Source organism: Nomascus leucogenys, unplaced genomic scaffold (assembly GCF_006542625.1).
Source record: "Nomascus leucogenys isolate Asia unplaced genomic scaffold, Asia_NLE_v1 000810F_84694_qpd_obj, whole genome shotgun sequence".
In the NCBI taxonomy this organism is placed as follows: Eukaryota; Metazoa; Chordata; class Mammalia; order Primates; family Hylobatidae; genus Nomascus; species Nomascus leucogenys.
Genome location: NW_022097175.1, coordinates 69,807 through 84,752, shown reverse-complemented (window position 1 = coordinate 84,752; position 14,946 = coordinate 69,807). Strand labels below are relative to the sequence as shown.

Here is a 14,946-nt window from a genome sequence, read left to right as displayed (position 1 = left end):
CTCAGGACCGGCCGGGACTGCCACGTTAATTGTTAAATAGGATTTTCTACAAATATACAACATATAAAAACTGTTAAATATATAACTTTAGGCTTTGCAAAATACATTTAATGATCTCTTTCAAACAAGTGTTACTCGAGTTTGCTTTGCTTTCTGGAGCTAAATGGAGTATTGATGAGGCAGCAGTCACGGGAGACCCAACATGCTCTTGGCAGATACTGGATTATCCAACTATCAAAAATGGAGCTGTAGAAGAGGCATGTTTAACTGGTTAAAACAGAAAGTGATTTTAGTACGGTCAAGTCGATCTAAGTACAGAGGAATAAAGCGGCCTGTGTTCCCGGCGTCTGCGTGGGGGCCATCGCCGGCCGCGCCCCGGCTGCCTCCCGCAGGTGTGCCACGGCCTCCGCGCAGCCAAAGCCCATCCTCCGAGGGTGCGCGGGGTGCTCCTGGGGTGGAGGCCTCCACCACGGCCACCCTCTCCGCTCCGCGGGGCCGCCAGCATGTCTCTGCCACCATTGCCCTCCCGCCCCCACAAGCGACCCCAGGGACCCTGACAGTGAGGGTGCGTCCACGTTCAGATAGATTTTGCTCTTTGGTCTATGGAATATACTGAAAGTATAAGAAAATAAAAGCAATTCGGACAGTCTGGGGCACGGGAGGAGGCCGCTTCTGCGCCTGACAGTCCCCTGGGGCAGGCGTCGTGTCTCAGGTGGGCTGAGCCGCAGCCTTCTGTGGCTGCCGGAGCCGCCTCCTCCTCCTCATCCTCTGAGGACAGCAGGGCCAACGCCACGGTCGGCAGGGCTGGGCGTGGCCGGGCTCCCACAGACTGCGTATTGCTGATGCCAGGTGCTGCCCCCCGCCTGTGTGTCCGAGTCCGGCCTCCTCGGCTCGGCTGGACAGACCGAAGCTCAGGATGCCGAGGCCTGAGGCCGTCCTTCACGGACCACAGGGAAACGGAGTGGGCGGGCGGCAGAGAATGGGCAAAGTCCGAGGCGAGTGGAGAACTGTGGCTGAGGTGTGGGCTCTCCAGGAAGCCAAGGCCACTCCCGGGGCCCCTCAGGGGCTGTGTTTGTCAGGAGACCTGAGGAGCAAAGAGAGAGAGAGGGTGAGCCTCCTGCAGACGCTGCCCAGGGCCACAGGGAACACAGGCTCCTCTTCCCTCCCTGGCTCCCGCCAGCCGGGCTCCTGGAGGGCCTGAAACGAAAAGCTCATCCTCAGTGCTGTGAGGGACATCCAGGCCACCAGACAGTGCCCCCAAATCACCCACCCTTCCTTGTGTCTCGGGAGGGTGGGGCACCCTCTGTGCATGACCTGGAGGGGCTGTCAGCCTCAGCCAGAGCCCTTCCCACCCCTACTTGCCGGCTTCCTTCCTCCATGTGGCCATATCACTTTGCCACTCCCCAGCTCAAGGACCATCTGTGGCTCCCTATTCCCTGTATCCAATTCAAACCCCTCCCAGCTGCCTGGGCCTCTGAGGCCACAGACTGCAGAGCTCATCCAGAACAGCTGCTGCAGACTGGGGTACCTGGCTGCACCCCCACCACGAAGCCACCCTCCCCTGGCATCCATGCCAGGCCTCTACAGGTCTGTGTGCCATTCCTGTGGCTGCCCAGTCAAATGACCACACACTGGGGATGGGGATCTGAAACAGCAGTTAGTTCTTCTTGCCCAGATTCAAGGTGTGGACAGGGCCGGTTCCTGCTGGAGGATCTGAGGGAGGGTCCACTCCAGGCCCCCTAGGGGTTTCTGGTGCTCCCAGAAATCCTCAGTGCTCCTTGCATCGCCTCAGGAGACGATCTCTGCCTCCATCCTCACATGGTCCCCATGTCGACATAGCCCCCATCCCATCTGGCCCCAGGAGGATTCTCTTCAACAGGAGGCAGAGGCCCTGGGGCTCAGCTTCCCCCGACACTCACCCTTTCCCTGGGCCCCAGGCAGCCCTGAGAATCTGCCCTGAACCAACCTTGGCCAGGAAACTTATCATGGGACCCTGGCCCTGCTGAAAGTTCTGAGCCCACCCTGATGCTGTCTCCCGGGCGGGCACCTCCAGGCACCTGCCCACCTGGGTTAGGCCTCATCTGCCTTGCGTTAAATTCCTTACTCAGCCGGGGCGGTGATGATGAGGGTCTCACAGCTGCAGGGCCTCCCCACACCCCAGGTTCCGTCAGGGCCAGGGGTCATCTCCAGCAGCCTGGCCAGCTGCGGTTCCTGAGCTCCTGGGTGCCGGTCACTGCTCTAGGAACGACCTCGCTTCGTCTACCCAATGGGGCTGTGGGATTAGAACCCACACTCAACAGGACCCGAGGCTCAGGGGTGAGGGGGCCTGCCCCAGGGACGGAGCAGCCCCATGGCACACCTTTGAGACAGGGAGCCTCAGACGCCTCCCCAACCTGGCTTCCTGGAGCTGCCACCATGGCCGTTCTGCCTGTGGCCCAGCCAGCCCTCTCTGCCTGTGGACACTCGTGGCCTGGGTCGCAGCTGGTGCGCCTCCTCACTGCACCCCTGGGGCCTGGAAAGGAAGCTGGCTCTGAGCTCCCCTCTTTTGGGTCCGCGGGCGCTCAGTCATCCCCAGCCCAAGGCCAAGACCTGCGTCCTCCAATCTGCAGCCGTTGTTCCAGAACCCAGTCCCCAGAGGGCTCAGAATTGGCCCAGAGTGAGCTTGCAACCCCCGGGCTGTGGACGCCCAACAAGCTGCCATGAACGGTGTGGTCCCGAGCTGCCTGCTTCACCTGCGGGCACCTGTTTGGCCCACACAAGCCTTTCCATCAGGAGTGACCGGAGGGCGTGGTCCTGAGCCTGTGGAGCGTGTGTTCAGCTCACATAAGAGGTTTACCCCATGCTCAGACACAAACAACAGAACCAAACCTCCCAGCCCCATTCATCCAGGTCAATGATACTTTCTCTTCCTCACTAGAAGTTTCCATCTGATGTTAAGGTCAGGAGGAGCCTGCTGTATGAAGGAACACGCTATTCTTTTTTTTTTTTTTTTTTTTTAGACAGTCTTGCTCTGCCACCTAGGCTGAAGTGAAGTGGTGCGATCTTGGCTCACGGCAACCTCTACAGCCCAGGTTCAAGCGATCCTCCTGCCTCAGCCTCCTGAGAAGCTGGGACTACAGGCACGCGCCTCCAAGCCGGGCTAATTTTTATATTTTTAGTAGAGACGGACTTTCACCATGTTGGCCAGGCTGGTCTCAAACTCCTGACCTCAGGTGATCCGCTCACCTCAGCCTCCCAAAGTGCTGGGATTACAGGCATGAGCCACTGTGCCCGGCCTGAACACGCTGTCCCTGAATGGAGCCCATACAAAAGTTCCAGTAAACAGTAAGAGACAAGAAAGCAGCAAGACAGCACGACGACCCTGGTGCCAACCTCCACGGACACCTGGGATGAGGGACACTGTACCTGGGAAAAACCCAAGTGGAATCAGGGAGGCCACTCTGGAAATACATACCAAATCCCAGCCATGTCCAGGAAGCCTTTGGCTTCTCTCCTGGGGCTGCTCCCTGAAGGTGCAGAGCCAGGTCACAACCAAGGCCCCAGCGCTTCCTGCACCCCGAGGCCAGGTCCACGAGAAGGGCTGGAGCGGCTGTGGTTGGTTGCTGCTGTTCAAATCACCATGCAGAACATCAGGGACTCAGACTACAGGGCATTCACTCTAGCAATCCAGCAGGCGTCCTGAGCTGCAGCAGTTCATCTTCACAGGGAACTTTCTCTAGTCCCAGGGCCCCTTAGTTCTTAGGCTGAGCAGCAAAGTGCATTTAGGGCAGCGCAGGGCCGGCGGGGCTGGTGACACCATGGTGGCCTCCAGTCCTGCTGGCTCATGGTATCCACTCCCCTGCCCTCCGCCCTCCTGGCTGGTGAACCACTCCTTCCTGGGCTCCAGGGCGTTGAGGCCACTCTGTAGGGTACGGGCGAGGGTCCTACTGGAAGGGAGGTGCTGGCCACCAGCCTCCTGAGGACATGGGTGTCCGGTACCCATCAGGCTGGTGAGCTGCCTGAGGACGGCTGCTGGGGTGGGACGGGGAGCTTAGCAGGCACCAGGCCCAGGGGTGCGGAGCAGGCCGACCCTCTGCCGAGGGGGCAGGCTGCCATCCCACTCCACCCTGATGACAGGTGATGAGGCCCCTCCGGCTTCTGTCCTGTAACAAGGCTGGACTCGGCTACCACCCTGGGAGGAGGCCAAGCTAGAACCCCTCTTCCCAGGGTGGGGGACACCTCTGGGTCCGAATGCTGCAGCAGCAATTACTATCTGAACATCCACTTACTCTCTGAGTGTCACCCTGTGCCTCAGTTTCTCCATGTGTAAACAGGTATCCACTTCATGAGTTGGTGCTATGGCTTGAAGAGATCTAATACAGCCAGCACCATGTCAGCATCTCTTTTTTCTTTAACAAGACAGGGTCTGGCCTGTCACCCAGGCTGGAGTGCAGTGGTGCGATCACAGCTCACTGCAGCCTTGAACTCCTGGGCTCAAGCCATCTTCCCACCTCAGCCTCCTGAGCAACTGGAACCACAGGCACGTGCCACCATGTCCAGCTGATGTCAATGTCTCTTATGTTGAAAATGAGAGTGACGGGTGACTGGGGTGTCTGCCTGCCTGATGATTGGGGTGCTTCCTGAACGGCACGGGGTGGAGGCCAGCCCGAAAGCCCAGAATGCCCTGCACGACTTCACCCAGAGCAGAAAGACAACACTGACAAGGACCAGGCCCAGTGCCAGCCAGAAACCACAAGGACAGGGGCCGGAGGTGACCAAGCTAAACAGCCCAGGCGGATCCTGGGACACACGCCCTTTCCTTGAGTGGACGCTGAATGTGCCCCAGTGAGGGACACAAGGACCCCAGCCCATCGCTCACTGTCTCCTGGAGGCTGCGTCCTATGTGTGCAGCTCACACACCTCTCTCCCCGGGACAGTGTGCCCCTGTGGGTTTCACCGGTGGTAGCTCCCGCTCTGACACAGGAGCTCAGCTCACCGGCCCACCCTCCTCTGGTGCGTGTGTAGTGAAGCGATGCCTCTCAGGACCCTCCTTCCCATGGTGCTGCCAGGAGAGGTGCCGGACATCAAGCCCCGGCCTGTGGGACCAGGGGCAGAAGAGCCACTGTTTATATGAAATCTTTGGGCCGGTGCTGACACCTCCCGGGCCCCCTCCAAGCACCCACGTGGACCACAGTGGACAGAAGAGCCATCTGACAAGAGGCACCACTGCTGCCCCAGATGAACAGCCATCAGCTGAGACTGAAGATGGAGTGAATTCTAGGACCTCAGGTCATTTCTGTAACGCCAAAATACAGGGTTGAGCCACTGAAGACTGTCATGTGTGTGCTCAGGTTGAACGCTGGACAGGCCAGCTGCCAACGACAAAGCCGTGTGTACTCATGCTCGGGGTGAACCCTGGACAGGCCAGCTGCCGATGACAAAGCCGTGCCCTGTGCAATGAGCCTGCTCCACCAAAGAGCCAGGACTGGGTAGCAGACTCGGGTTCAGGGCTCAGGGCTGCTGAGACACCCTCACAGGCTGATGGTCCCAGGGACGAGACAGAACCCACCGCTGCCGGGCGCAGTGGCTCACGTCCGTAATCCCAGCACTTTGGGAGGCCAAGGCAGGTGGATCACCCGAGGTCAGGAGTTTGAGACCAGCCTGCCCAACATGGCGAAACCCCATCTGTCCTAAAAATACAAAAAATCAGCTGGGCGTGGTGGCGGGCGCCTGTAATCCCAGCTACTCGGGAGGCTGAGGCAGGAGAATCACTTGAACCCGGGAGGCGGAGGTTGCAGTGAGCCGAGATCGTGCCACTGCACTCCAGCCTGGGCAACAAGAGCGAAAACTCTGTCTCAAAAAAAAAAAAAAAAAAAGAAAAGAAAAGAAAAGAAAAAAAGGAACCCATCCCCTGCCTCCCAGGGCTGCGGAAGCACAGAGGAAAAGATGTTCATAAAGGTGCTCTGGAAATGTAAGAAACCACCCAAGTTAGGACCGTATCGCCGGAAGAGCACACAGGTTTAGCACCGCTCTCTAACGAGGAGGCTGTGTCTGCAGAGCGACTTTGCCCAGTGCCCTGCAAAGCCCACTTCCCCAAGGCTGCGGGGCTGAGGGAATCAGTGTGGGCTCCACAACTTGACTGGGACCCGGCTCCGATCCCATGACCACACGTGGCATGGCCTGGGGAGGGCCACCAGGTATCGATGCCTCCAGGCCTTCCCTGCTCGCCGCACCGCACCAGACTTCATCTTACGAGACTCCAAAAACATCTCCTTTTCAGGAGGTGAAGCTGCCCAAGGGTGGCCTTCATCTGAGGTCACCAGAGAACCACAGTCTGTGGCCCCCACCTTGGAGCCTGAGTCAGCCACCCTCTATAGAGCGACGCTCAATGCACAGGGCCCAGAGCTCCCCCAGGTCCCCTTGTCTCCACCAAGAAACGTCAGGGACTAAGGGCCATCATGGAGCCACCATCGTCCTCGGGGCCAGCCCCTTCCTCATGGCCAAAGATGCACGTTCTGGGAACGAGGCCACCCCCGTGCCACGGGGCTGCACAAGGGCAGGGTTCAGGGATGACTCCATCTCGATGGAACAGCCTTGGCAGGCGTCACTCGGAGCTTCCCCGAGAGCAAACCCAGCCCTAGGAATAAAACTACGCAGAAAAATTAACAAGTAAAATCCCCCAAACTCATCACAACTGGTGTGATCACTCCAGCCAGACACTGTGTCCCAGGCCACCAAGCAACACTCGGCCGCTGTAGGGCAGGTGGGGGAAGGTGGGGGCGTCGGCTGAGGAATGTGCAGGCGGATCTTTTGTTCATCCATCAAACATTTATCCATCTGCCACAAACAAGGCACCTGACTCAGGAGGGCGGCAAAGACGAATGCAGGCAGGGTTCCTTCCCTCAGGGTAGAGGAGCTCCCCCGACACAGCTGGGCTGGCAGATCGGACACCAGAGACGTCAGCGCCTCGGCTGCCCACAGCGGGGCCAGCTCCCCCACAGTCCGCTCCTGGCCGTGGTACGCCGGAATGAGGACGCACCTGGCAGCCCTCCCCCTCCTCCATGAGCTCAGGAGAGAAGACCGTGCTGTATTGGACTTAGCCCTCTGTTGAGGCTGAACTGTGCTCTGCAGTAACAGACATGAAGATCCTGACCCCACACCTGTGTGTGGGGTCTTACTTGGCAGCAGGTTCTAGCAGACGTGATTGAGTTAGAATGCGGTCATATCAGATGAGGGTGGGCACCACTCCCTTACAGGGAGAAGGAAATCTGGACTCAGGGCAGACACACAGAGCAGCAGGCCCCATGCAGACAGAGACAGACGCTGGAGCCAGGCAGCCACAGCGGCTGCAAGAGGCAGGGAGGACCCTCCGCTGCAGCCTCCTGAGGGAGCACGGCCCAGCAGACACTGTGACCACAGATGTCTGAACTCAGAACCGTGAGAGCAGGTTTCTGTGGTTTGAAGCCACCGGGTGTGTGGCATTTTGTTCCAGCGGCTCCCGGAGACTCACACAGCCTGGACACCGTGCCTGACCCGAGTGAGTCCTGGGTACCTTGACTGGAACCGGGGGCTGCTGAGCCTGCGTCCCAGGGCTGGGCTGAGGGCGGGACCAGGCAGCACCGCCCCAACATGTCCGCACTGTCGGGGCCCCGCGTGTGGGCTGCCTGGAGGCAGCAGAGGGACCTCCTCACACCGTCAGTCCCTTGGGCTTCTTCGCACCTGAGGTCCCAGCTGGGGACTCAGCCCCGCTGAGCATCCCAGGCCATGTCTCCTCTCCTAATACACCATGCTGCCCAGTCCACCGTAATGCCTGCCGCCGGCTCCACCACACCACCCGGCCCACCATGTTGCCTGGTCCATTACGCTTCCCGGTCTACCACGTCACCTGGTCTGCCATGCCACCGGCTCCACCACAACGCCCGCTCCACTGCGCCGCCAGCTCCGCCACACCACACCACCCGCTCCACCCGTCTCCTGCCCCACCTGCTCTGGCTGGGCTCTTGCTGTGTTAATGTGGGCTCTGACTAAAACTGTGCTTGACTCTGCTGTCTGTGTCCTCCGCTGTGAAGCAGGTTTCTCAACACCAGGACCATCCTCGTGGGGGTCAGTTCTTTTCCCGAACCTGGCAGGGGCCCCGTGCACCCGTGCCTGGTGAAGGATGAGGGGCCTGCAGGGTGGGGCAGGGCTGTGCCTGGTGAAGGATGAGGGGCCTGTGGGGTGGGGCAGGGCTGTGCCTGGTGAAGGATGAGGGACCTGCGGGGTGGGACAGGGGAGACGGTGCAGCCAGACCCCTCCAGAGCCTGGCGGGTGCCTCGACCTCCCACAGCCTCCCAGCTGGAGCCTCTGGGAGCCTGTTTCCCCATCTGTAACATGGGATAGGAACAGTGTTTACCCCCAACCATGGGGTTCTTAACAACAAAAAAGAAAAACTGTTTAATTTCAAGAGTTCAGCCTAAGAGAGAATGCAGAGCACTTTTTCTATTGCAGATTATAACTCAGAATAAAGAAGAAAAGCCACAGCGACCTTCCTCACCAGCTTCTACAAGTGTTCATCCCGAAGGGTGCCGTGTTATTGCGGGAGCTGCTGTAACCAGGCCCCCCCGCGCGGCCGGCTTGAACAAAGGACATTTGCCGTCTGCAGCCACAGGTGCGGCAGGGCTGGCTTCTGAGGCCCCTCTCCTCGGCGTGCAGATGGCACCTCTGAGTCTGCACAGGCTCAGCCCTGTGTGTGTCTGTGTCCTCACCTCCTCTTCTTAGAAAGACAGGGTCCTCTTGAATCAGGGCCCTGGACCCCAAGGACCCCACTTAAGCTTCTCTCCTTTAAGGCCTTATCTCCAAATACGTTCAGACTGGGGGTCAGTGCTTAAATGTATAGATTTGGGGGATGCCGTTCAGTCCAAAAGAGCTGCTGAGGGGCTGACCTGTGGGCTCAGGGACTTGAGGACTCTCTCTGGAGTTCATGTGCAGAAAATGCCTAGAGTCCCGCCACCTTCCCCTCCACGCCCGACGCAGGAGGTGCTGGGGAACATGCTGGGTGACTCCAAGGTGCCCAGATGGGGACCCAGGGGTGAGGATGGCTCTAGCTTTGCAGGGTGGGACCCAGCGGTGAGGACGGCTCCACCTTTGCAGGGAGGGACCCAGCGGTGAGGATGGCTCCCGCTTCACAGGGTGGGAACGGGGCAGGGGGGCAGGATCTGGGCTGGGCAGCTCGCCAAGGGGCTAGGGTGGAATCACAGACTCCCCATCTCCCAGAGCCTCTTTTCTCCATCTGTGCAGATGAGGACCACAGCCAGGGTGATGGGAACATCCAGAGTCCAACACAACAGCACTGTGAGCGCACCTTGGGGACGCTGGGTCTCCACTTCCTACAGGGATGACACAGCCTCCCCGAGCGCTGACTTGGGGCCCTGAGAGGAGGCAGCTGAGATCTGCGGCCATGTTCTCATCGTTGCTGCCATTTCTAAGGCTATTTACCTGGCACAGTCCCAGGGTGCTCAGGGGTGGAGGGCGGGGGGGTCACTGAGCTCCACCGAGAACAGGGCAATTGTGAGGCCAGCTGGGGGACACGTCCTCAGCACAGTGCCTGCAGACCCTGCAAGGTCACATCGCAGCCACCACATCTCTGTGAACTGCCCCCAACACCAGGGCTGGGCTCTCATGTGTGAATCTCCATCCGGGTGGACATGTGACATGCTGAGCCCATCCGCTCTCTTTGGAATCTGTCCCTGGCTGAGAGCGTGGGCCAGTGACGGTGCTGGACCTTTGCTGAAATGGTTCTGAAGCCACGACGCTGCCACGTGCTGCCACGTTAGGAAGGAGACAGCACGAGGCAGATCCGCCAACTGAGGCCGGGGCACAGCTCCATCCCTGCCCCATTAGTAAGCAGATCCCCCAGTTTTGCTCACTAAGCAGTGGGAAATGGTTACGATTCCTTGCAACCAGAGAGTGAAGGATATTGCTGTGTCTTATCTGCAAACACGCAGGGAGGGGCCTGAGTCTGGAGGCTCTGTGAGTCCTCAGAGCCATGCAGCCAATGCGGGGAGGCTGGCTCTGGGACCAGTCAGTCTGCCCCAGGGCCCCTGCTCCTGCAGCCACCTCCTGCCCTGCCATCCTCCCAGCCAGGGAGGCCACACGCAGCAGGGTGGGGTGTAGGCTTCTCCTTGGGGCTCCTAGTTAGCAAAGTCACTGTTGGGTCCTGTTAGGAAAAGCCTGGAGCATCCATTCACCCTCTCCAGGGTTGGAGGAGAGGGGCCTGCAGCGTGAGCTCTTCCCTGTGCTAATTAAGAACAAGCCAGCTGGGGTGGGCGTGGGCAGCAGTGTCCAGGAAGACGGGCACTTGGTGGGTTCTAAGTAATCAGCACATCTGGGCACCGATCAGACTCCCACTTAGCCGACCTGCGGTCCTGGACAGTCGAGGAGGCAGAGTCCCCAGAGCTTCTGCTGACTCAGCACACTGACGGCCAGATTGCTGCCATAGATCATGGAGTAATCGTGCCTCACGCCGGGGAATAAAGGGAGCTGTGCATGGCAAATGCACAGGAGGCGCTGTCAGCTCTGAGAGGGAAGGATGGCACCAGGAGACCCGGTCCGTAAGCAATGCCCACGACAAACACGGAGAGGCAGACGGAGCCATCACATGCTCTTCCCCGCATCTGCTCAACACTTCACCCTTTATTGGTCATTATTAACCTGAGCAGTGAGCTCAAAGATCACTTATCACCTCTGGACACATCTGGGCTGCTACAGATGTCTAACCTTGTCTCAGCAATTACAGTGCCTGCCACTCACCCGCCCCAGAGGATACAGCACCTGCATGCATGTGTCCTCGGGCTGAAGGCAGGAGACCGCCCTAACCAAGGCTGGGATTAATGTGCACAGGCATTCACTATGCAGCCCTTCTGTGCCATGAGGCGAAGAGCTGGGGAAGGAGGCAGGGTGGGCAGTGCCAGGGCCCTGGAAAGGCAGGCGTGTATTCTTTCACTTAGCTTTGACAGAACCAGACCGCAGTCTCAACATTTTCTGCAAGTTGCTAAGCTGTAAGAACACATATTTCTTGGTTGGTTAAATAGTCTAGCATACTTCTCTGGGGAAAAAAAAATATTTAATTTAAATATGGGAAAATTATATTTCTGTCTTTCCAATGGTATATTTCCTCTCTCTGCCTCATAGCTATCTTTGGGTCTTTGAGAAGTTCCTAGAAGCTTCCAGAAACTGGGCCCTGGTGCGGGGGAGGGTTCTCAGCAGTGCTGGGGTAGTGGTGGGCTGCAGTTTGCTATTTCTATGGAGCTGCTGCTTTTGTAGATAGACCATGATTTTTCCTTTTTGGAGAAGGGAGCAAAGCATTAAGGTTCATCGTTTTGAATCATGAATACCAGGATCCAGGTGTGATGCTCATACGAGGGGTGGCTTGGTTTATAATCCAGTGGTAAAAGGAGGAGCCGGTGACAATGAATTTGTGCCATCAAGGCAGAGTCCCATTTTGCGACTGAATTCTGAGCAGCAGCAAGGTCAAGGTGCCATGTCGGGCTGCCTGCGACGGCCGATTAACCCTCGGCACTGAAGATAGAGCCTCAAGTGGCAAAAAACATGCAGCTCCCGAGAGCTGACCCAGCGGCCGCGTGGTCATGCATCATGGAAACTAACACACCCTGCCTGGGGAATGTTGGCTTTTTATACGTCTTAAATTAAAATAACCCGTTTAGGAGTGTGCACATCATGGCCTCTCTCAATTAATAACCTGATTACTGGCGCAGATGGTCTCACGTGGGGAGGCTGTGGTGCAATCACCCGCCACTGGGGTGAGCAGAGGGTCCTGGAGGGACTGAGCTGGGGGGCTCTGTGCAAGGAGTCAGGAGAGGCCAGAGGCAGCCAGATGAGTCTCAGGAGCACAGGTGTGGCCTTCGACCTTCCCTTGCTGTGTGCCCGGAGGCCCAGGAGTGGCTGCCCCAGGACAGATGCTGACTGGGACACCCGCTGGGCTGCAGGGGACATTCTGTGTCTGACCTGGGGGCCCCCATGTGGGTTTGGTGACATCACAATCCATGCAGTGGTACATTTAAGATGTGTGTGTTTCACTGCTGAGAGCTATACCTCAATTTTAAAAACAGTGTAGACATTCCGGGGGCTTCCTTCCTTTCCTCCAGTGACAATAAGGCCCTCCCCATGCTGGGCTCCCCGTGCTCGGCTGGCAGTTCTGCAGGCACTACCCTGCTCAAGAAGGAAATTGCACATTTGGCCCCAGCAGCCAGGCTCACTGCAGGGGGCCACCCATTCTGTCCACTCCAAAGGTGGGTTCCTGGATTCAGCCTCGCTGAATTCTAAATGAGACGACCCACGATCTCCCTCATGTCCAAGGGAGGCCAGAGCCCCCCCACCACAGCATCCCCCAGGGAAGGCCCCCACACAGGCAACCACAGGAGGCACAGCAGGGCTGCACAGTGACCGCAGCCCTCACTCATCACTCGGCATCTCACGCTCAGTCCAGCTCAAACCCATCTCTGACCTCGGTCCAGCTCAACCCCACCTCTGACCTCAGAAGCTGCAGCTCCCTGGGAGGTGGAAGCCACTGTCCCTGGCCGCAAGGCTGCCCATTTGCCCTGCGGAGGCCCGGGGGCCGTTGCTCACACCTGGAGCCACAGTCACATCTAGGGCTAGGGAACAGGGCTGGCATCCCCATCCCTGAGGCCGCACTGGCCTTGGGAACCGCCCGCCTCTCAGGCAACAGCAAAGAGCGTGTGAAGGACGTGGCTCTGACACTTCCAACCTTCCCCTTCCATGCCGTGCCATGGTACAGCTCTGAAGCTCCGTCCCTGTGCCCAGGCTCACCCAGCACAGTGTGTGGTGCCCTCTCCCAGCCCCAGGAGAAGACCCCAGCTGGCATCAGGGGCGACCACAGTGTCTTGGCGACTGCAGCTCCACAGCCTCATTCAGTTGCGAGTTCATGGGTGGACGGCATTGAGGGGACCAGGGACAGCAGGGCAGGCTCAGGGGCGCTCCTCAAAGGCAGCTTCAGAAGTGCCTCCCACTAGGGCAGCTCGGGGTCCCTAAGGTCAGGCGCTGCCCTTGAGCTGTGGGGGCCAAGTAGCTTCTGAAGCTCAAGGTCAAAGCCCAGCCACGTTCTCAGGCTCCCTGTCTCATGGTCTGCGCCCTGTGTCCACGTTCAGGACAAATGGCCAGTTGGGGTGGGACAGGCCTCTCTGTGTGGCCAGGTGTCTGGCCTCTGAGCTCGACATGGGGCAGAGTCCTCACATCAACAGAGGTCAGGAGAGGGGCATGGTGGCCTTGCTAGGACAGCCCCCACCTGCAGCTGCTGTGCTGTCAGAGCAGAGCCCCTGGGGACCAGGGGAGAGCGACGGGTCAGAGCCTTTCTGCCTCAAATACCAGGCTATGCCTAGGTACCTGCGTGCTGCAGTTTTATTGAGATATGATTCACATACAATAAAATTTGCCACTTAAAGTGTCAATTCAATGGTTTTAGCATATTCCCAGAGTTGGGCACCCATCACGAAAGCCAACTTTAGGACACCATCTCCCCGAAAGAAACGCCATACCCGTCAGCAACCACCCCCCAATCTCCGTCCTGTGCCCTGGCAGCCACGGGCCTTCATTCAGCCTCTGTGACCTTGCCTGTTCCGGGCGTTTCACATCACTGGGCTCCGACAGGACAGACTTTGGTGACTGGCTTCTTTCACTCAGCGTCATGTTTCCGAGGTTCATCCGTGTTGCCGGTTCATCAGAACGCCATTCCTTTTTAAGGCTGAATAATATTCCAGTCATGGCTGTATATGAAGGTGTTTTTCTGCGAGTCCCCTGACAGACCCCTGGGCTCTTTCCACTTTCTGGCTGTTGGGAACGGTGCTGCTAAGAACAGGCGTGTACAGGTTTGTGTGCGGACATGTTCTCATTCCCCCTGGGGGGATGGCTTCTATGGACCCTAGGAGTGCGATTCTCATTCCTCCTGGAGGGAGGGATTCCATGGACCCTAGGAGTGCGATTCTCATTCCCCCTGGGGGAGGGACCCTAGGAGTGCGATTCTCATTCCCCCTGGGGGAGGGACCCTAGGAGTGCGATTCTCATTCCCCCTGGAGGAGGGACCCTAGGAGTGCGATTCTCATTCCCTCTGGGGGAGGGACCCTAGGAGTGCGATTCTCATTCCCCCTGGGGGGAGGGACCCTAGGAGTGCGATTCTCATTCCCCCTGGGGGAGGGACCCTAGGAGTGTGATTCTCATTCCCCCTGGGGGAGGGACCCTAGGAGTGTGATTCTCATTCCCCCTGGGGGATGGACCCTAGGAGTGTGATTCTCATTCCTCCTGGGGGATGGACCCTAGGAGTGTGATTCTCATTTCTCCTGGGGGGATGGACCCTAGGAGTGTGATTCTCATTCCCCCTGGGGGGATGGACCCTAGGAGTGTGATTCTCATTCCCCCTGGAGGGATGGACCCTAGGAGTGCGATTCTCATTCCCCCTGGGGGGATGGACCCTAGGAGTGCGATTCTCATTCCTCCTCGGGGAGGGACCCTAGGAGTGCGATTCTCATTCCCCCTGGGGGAGGGACCCTAGGAGTGCGATTCTCATTCCTCCTGGGGGCGGGACCCTAGGAGTGCGATTCTCATTCCCCCTGGGGGAGGGACCCTAGGAGTGTGATTCTCATTCCCCCTGGGGGGATGGACCCTAGGAGTGCGATTCTCATTCCTCCTGGGGGAGGGACTCTAGGAGTGCGAATCTCATTCCCCCTGGGGGGATGGACCCTAGGAGTGCGATTCTCATTCCCCCTGGAGGAGGGACTCTAGGAGTGTGATTCTCATTCCCCCTGGGGGAGGGACTCTATGGACTCTAGGAGTGCGATTCTCATTCCTCCTGGGGAGGGACTCCATGGACTCTAGGAGTGTGATTCTCATTCCCCCTGGGGGAGGGACTCTAGGAGTGCGATTCTCATTCCTCCTGGGGGAGGGACCCTAGGAGTGCGA

The 14,946-nt window shown here is 58.5% G+C and overlaps 1 non-coding gene across 1 annotated transcript in view; it reads right to left on the bottom strand.

Annotated features, from left to right (window-relative positions):
• Nucleotides 1-68: 68 nt before the first annotated feature.
• Nucleotides 69-14,946, bottom strand: part of TAFA5 — a 39,902-nt gene continuing 25,024 nt past the window's right edge. Inside the window, exon 2 of the transcript XR_004029214.1 lies at nucleotides 69-1,084. This is a non-coding gene — a transcript (TAFA chemokine like family member 5). The remainder of the gene's footprint in view (nucleotides 1,085-14,946) is intronic.